We start from the raw sequence: 6,287 nt of genomic DNA, 5'->3' as shown, positions 1-6,287 counted from the left end.
TCGCCTTGGTCGATGATCTCCGTCTGGGCATCGACGGGGGAAGCGTGTCCCTGTTGGTGCTCTTGGACATCTCAGCGGCTTTCGATACCATAGACCATGGTATCCTTCTGGGGCGCCTGGCAGAGGTGGGAATCGGGGGCACTGCGCTCCAGTGGTTCCGGTCCTACCTCTCTGGGAGGTCCCAGATGGTGCAGCTGGGAGACGTGTGCTCCGATGAGAGGGCCCTTAAAACTGGGGTCCCTCAAGGAGCCATTCTGTCTCCCATGCTATTTAACATTTACATGAAACCGCTGGGAGAGATCATCCGGAGACATGGGGCGCGGGGTTATCAGTACGCTGATGACACCCAAATAATTTTCTCTATGTCTCCGACTGATGCAGTGACTGAGGATGGCGTCTCTCCTCTCGTGGCCTGTCTGGAGTCAGTAATGGGCTGGATGAGGGAAAACCGACTCAAGCTGAATCCAGAGAAAACGGAGGTACTCGTGATAGGTTCCACTGGTCCAGGAATGGCGGTGGTTCCACCTGTCCTGAACGGGGTCACGCTCCCTGTGAAGGACTCCGTGCGCAGTCTGGGGGTGCTTCTTGACTCGTCCCTTCACCTGACTGCTCAGGTGAATGCGACGGTCAAGAGCACCTGTCATCAGCTTCGGCTTATTCGCCAGCTGCGCCCATACCTGGCCCAGAGGGACCTTGAAACTGTGGTACATGCTCTGGTAACCTCGAGACTGGATTTCTGCAATGCACTCTACATGGGGCAACCCTTATACCAAACCCGGAAGCTACAAATGGTACAAAACATGGCAGCCAGGCTGGTCACTGGTACTTCCAGGGCCAGCCACATTACACCGGTGCTAAAAGATCTGCATTGGCTGCCGATTCGCTTCCGGGCGCAATATAAGGTGTTGGTGATGACCTATAAAGCCCTAAATGGCTTGGGCCCAGGATACCTGAAGGACCGCCTCTCCCCATACATTCCGTCCCGCACCCTCAGAACATCTGGGCAGCAACTACTTAGGGTTCCCGGGGCCAGGCTTGTCTCCACTACCAGGAAGACATTTTCCATCGCCGCCCCGGCCCTTTGGAACATGCTGCCCATAGAGCTCCGCTCGGCCACCTCCCTGGCCCAATTTAAAAAGGATCTGAAGACCTTCCTTTTTGGCAATGCATTCCCCGATTAAGATGTCCTACGGACCTCCTTCCTCTTCACTGGCAAGAGGATTGGCTAACTCGGGGCTTTTCTGTTTCTTATTGTAATGTTTGTGATGGTTTGATGTAATGTTTTTAAAGTGTTGTAAACCGCCCTGATCTGAGGAAGGGCGGTATATAAATAAAAATTTTATTATTTATTATTATTATACCTTTGCTTTCTGATACTTCAGTGTACACAAACTTTGTTTCATGCACAACATTACTTTAAAAAGTATAAAATTACCTTCAGGCCATATGTGCAAGGTGTACCTTAAACATAAATGAATTTTGTGTTTAGACTTGAAAGTGCCTCTTCAGATTTGTTGAGCTGATGACTTCTTGAAACATTTTGCTTTTAAATTAGAATTTACATTTATTAGTAGCATGCTTTTATGCACTTATTTAATGTGCAACTGTGTATGTTTACATGTTTAATATCTATATTAAAAATTAATACTACTAATGTTGAGCAGTCTAATTTTGGACCTTGTCGGGTTAGTTTGGGATTATATGTGGGAAATAAAGGAGAATGCCATCAAGAGGCCATATTTTGCTGCAGAGACTTAGTGTACATTCATACCCATCTATGAATCCTTATACCCCACCCGCCATCTCCTGTGTGTGGCAAAATATTGGCTACAAGGCTACAAATGTAGAGTCTCCTTCTTTGGAGGTTTTAAACAGAGGACAAATGGACATCTGTCGGGAGTGCTTTGATTGTGTCTTCCTACACAGCAATAAGATGTGAAATGTTGCATGTTGTATTTTTCAGATTAGAATATGGACACTTCTTGTTCACTCCTCCACTATGGAGAATGTGCTGTCCTCTATAGACAGAATATTTGGGGTTTCAGAAGAAAGCAGCAAATGCATTTATTTATTGTATTTTTAGTGATTTGGATCAGGAAAGGACTCTGTGGGTTTTTGTTACTCATTTACAAAATAACTTAGCTGGCTTTGAGGCCTTTTTATTCCATTAGGATTTGAGGAACTGCTTTACAGAAACAAAGAGCTTGCTTTGCAAGAAAAGAGTGGTATTGATTGTATTCTATGCACTCAAATAAATGTTTTAAATGATTCCAATTATAGGCAGTTAAATGTTTTAATCACAATATTTTGTATGTTTCCTGTTGCAAGACCATTTATTTGTATTTATTTTTATCTTGTAGTCCATAATTTGGGGGAAAGCAGAGTATAAGAAGAATAACAAAAAGAACAATAAAAAGTATTTCATTGTATAAACATTGCAATGCTTGGAGTTAGTGAGCTAAAGTTGACAGAATTGGTACATTTTGACTCAGACAATTACACAATGATTTACTCAGGAAATGAAAATCTAAAAAGAAATGGGGTGGCATTCATAGTGAGGAGAGATGCAGCAAAAGGAGTCAAAGGATATAATGCAAATTCTGACTGAATAATATCAATAAGGTTTGAGGGAATATTTAGAGATAACCATAATCCAAATGTATGTTCCAGCTACAGAGATAGAAGAAGAAACTGAAAGATTTTGTGCTGGAGTCTGGGAGGAAATTTATCACAAACTCATAATTAATTTATTGCTAATCATAGGCAACTAGAGTGGAAAAGTAGGAAACAGGGAAGAATCAAAGACATTGGGAAAATTTGGCCTAGGATAGGAGAAATGATAAGACAGGGGTTTACTGTATTTTTTTAGGCCAACCATTTGTACATTACCAACACACACTACAAGAAACCAGCAGACATCACCTGCTGGCTAATATAGAAATCTAGATACAGTGGTACCCCGGGATACGAATGCGCCGCCTTACGAAATTCCCGGGTTACGAAAAAAAATTATTTAAAAAAACTGTTCCGCGTTACGAAAGTTTTTTCGGGTTACGAAAAAACTTTTGGTGCTTTTCGGCGCGATTTCACACCAAATCGCGGCTTTTCCCCATTAGCGCCTATGGCAATTCAGCTTGCGAAAGTCTTCCGGGTTACGAAAAGGGCAGCGGAACGAATTAATTTCGTAACCCGGGGGACCACTGTAGATAATAAGAAACAGAAGATGGAGAATCTCCATTCTATCTGCAAAAACAAGACCAAGAGCAGATTGCAATACAGACCAAGAAACTGGTAATGTAGATTGCTAGAGTAAAACTAAAAAAGAATGATTACTGAAAAAAGTCAAGAGAGAAAGTGAAAAGGCAGGTTTACAGTTGAACATTAAGAAAACAAAAATGACCACAGATGACTTACATAACTTTAAAGTAGCTGATGAAGACAGTGAAATAGTTTAAGATTTTTTGTACCTTTGCTCTGTCGTTAATCAAAATGGAGACTGCAATCAAGCTATTAGAAGTGTAAAATTAAATAACTGAATACTAAAGTTAGGGTGGTCCATCTGTTGTATCTCAATTTTCTATGTATGATTGTGAAAGGGCAGTGAAGGAAGCTGATATAGAGAAAACAAGCTCATTTGAAATGAAGTGCTGGAGGAGAGTTCTGTGAATACTATGGACTGCCAAAAAGACAAATCAAGAGCAAATCAAACCTGATCCTCTCTAGATTCCAGGATGACTAATCTGAGATAGCTGGACATTGGCCATATCATGAGAAAACATGACTTACTACAAAAGACAACAATGCTTAGTAAGGTAGAAGACAGTAGGAAAAGGGAAGACTGTATTCCAGATAGATAGACTCAATCAAGAAAGCCATGGCCCTGAGTTTGCAAGATCTGAGCAAAGTTGTTGATGACGGATTGTTCTGGAGATCTCATTCTCATACAGACCATAAATCTAAGTTGACTTGATGGAAGTTATCAACAGAAAAAACAAACAACAGAATAGAACAAAACAGCTTTCAGTGTGATTGTTGCAAAAACAAATGCACCTAGAACATGCTGTAGAAGAATAGTGGAGGTATTATTTAGCAATAGCATATTTAGGTATCCTATAGGTATATTCAATAGCATATTTAGGCATTTAAGCCAAAGTACAACTATTTCAGTATTGGCAAGATATAGCATGTACTGTCCTCCCTGTAAGTGTTTCACACTTTCAAATAGAATAATAATCTGGATTCCAGATAAATCTATTAGTAACTTCATTCCAAGGAAACCTGTGAATAGGTTAATTGTGGCTATGCCATCATTTATACTTTTAAGGAAGTGTGGAAGGAAACATACTTGTTCATGAAACTTCTTTTGAGCCAGAAGGATGAGGTTCTTCCAGCCACTTAGCTTGGTTGTTCCTTGAAGCAATCCAGCTGTCCTTGAGAACTCGGGAATGAAGACACGTTTCCCACTTTTATCTGGGGGTCATAGCTGCTGCTTCCCTGGATGTATCCCAGGAACACGCCCCTGGCCAACCAGGGTCACTGGGCAAGGCTGTACCTGGGGTATTCTGCTTTCCTCTCTTTCCCTGGAAGCAGAAACAAATAATGTCATCATGAACTGATGTGGATCCACTGGTGCAGATTTATGCAGTCCTTAATTCCCACTGCTCATGGCAGTTCATGGGAATCTTACTGAATTTAGATAGACAGACAGACAGAGGTAACAGATGAACAAGGTGGCAACTGGAAGAAAGATTTCAAAATCCATAAAGGAAACTATGAGGGTTTTTTAAAAATCTTGACAAAGTGGATGTGATCATATTACTAATTAGGTAAGTGGCATTGGATGGTTACACAAGTATTCAGGTCAAGTTCTACTTAGCAAATTATTGACTGAATTGGGAAAGAAGAAGTGGACCTCTGATTCAATTTGTCCTGTGGACTGCGGGATACTAGTCCAGAGGCTACTGATCTGATTCATCATCCCTCAGTCTTGTCTTGAGATCCCTGCTGGTGATTATTATCCATCCCTGCCTTGATTTCTACTTGGGGGTCCAATGAGAGAAAGCAGTGGCCTCATTGTCCATGAAGTCACCTGGTGCAGGGGTGGGGCTTCTGGGAACAGGGCCTAAAGGGCACACAATTTCACCTTGCTGCCATGTATCACTCTACTTGTGAGTAGAATAGCACACAGCATGGAGGGTGTGTCTGTGCTCACTTTCTTGCTGGTGTGCTCCACTCATGACTAGGATGGTGGGTGGCAGGGTGTGTGCATGCTCCCTCATGCCACTCACTGGGTGGGGGTGCCCTCAGCTGGGTGTCACCTCTCCTCTGGGGTGTAACCCAATGTGATCCATGCACCCACAACCCACACCCCCTAATAACATCACTGAGAGACACAATTTTTACATCAGTGTGTGAATGTATTAACCACTTTGGGCATCTTCATTTGGAAGAGGAAACTAAAGTGTACCTTTCATAACAAATATCAATAAATAAATTTTCTGTTGCTCAGTGCATCAATATAGACCATATTTTAACATTAGGGTATAAGCCTGTTCCATACAAATGGTTTTGTCTAAATTTTTAAAAACAATCCCATCCCTGTAGTTAATGCAGTTCTACAATGTAATTAATTCCCTAGGTGCCCACCAAACTCTTCTCCTTATATTTATGTACTTTCACAATTAAACAAGAAACAAGTGTGTCAGTTTTACTGTGACTAGATTCAGCTTTAAATCTGACTTCAATGTTTTCTCTGTTTTGTTCTCTAATATCCAACAACTATACCTCTGAAAAATTAAAATATTCAAAAATGTGCCTAATTACATTGTTTTGTGAAGCACCATAGAACTATTTTACAGTGTATCAGTAATTTGTATTTTAACTAAATTTCCACAGTAATTGAATTCTGATGCCATTTTCTCCCCCTCCCCTTTTCCTTCATAGTGTTTGCTTATCTTTGTCCTCATTTCTGTTGCCCTACACAGTTTTAATATGACAAGAAAAACATTGGTTAATACCATCCATCAAGCAGCATGGTAAAAAGCACCTTGTAGTTTTAATTTTAATTTTTTTAAAATGTACATTGCAGAATAAAATTTAAAAGTCATAGCAATCTGTTTTTTCTTCTGTTTGTAAAATCTTCTGTAAAACTGAATTATTTTTAAAATGATAGCAAATTGTTTAACGATTAGTGTTAGCTGTGCTTGATGGATAATTATCTATAGCATTTTCCAGAAATGAGCATGAAAATGAGGTGGAAAGACAACCCTCTCAAATACATATAGTAT

This window comes from Sceloporus occidentalis, unplaced genomic scaffold (genome assembly GCF_023333645.1).
Source record: "Sceloporus occidentalis isolate IW3139 unplaced genomic scaffold, rSceOcc1.0.p SCAF_6, whole genome shotgun sequence".
In the NCBI taxonomy this organism is placed as follows: domain Eukaryota; kingdom Metazoa; phylum Chordata; class Lepidosauria; order Squamata; family Phrynosomatidae; genus Sceloporus; species Sceloporus occidentalis.
The sequence above is the reverse complement of the archived record's forward strand: the minus strand, read 5'-3'. Positions refer to the sequence as shown.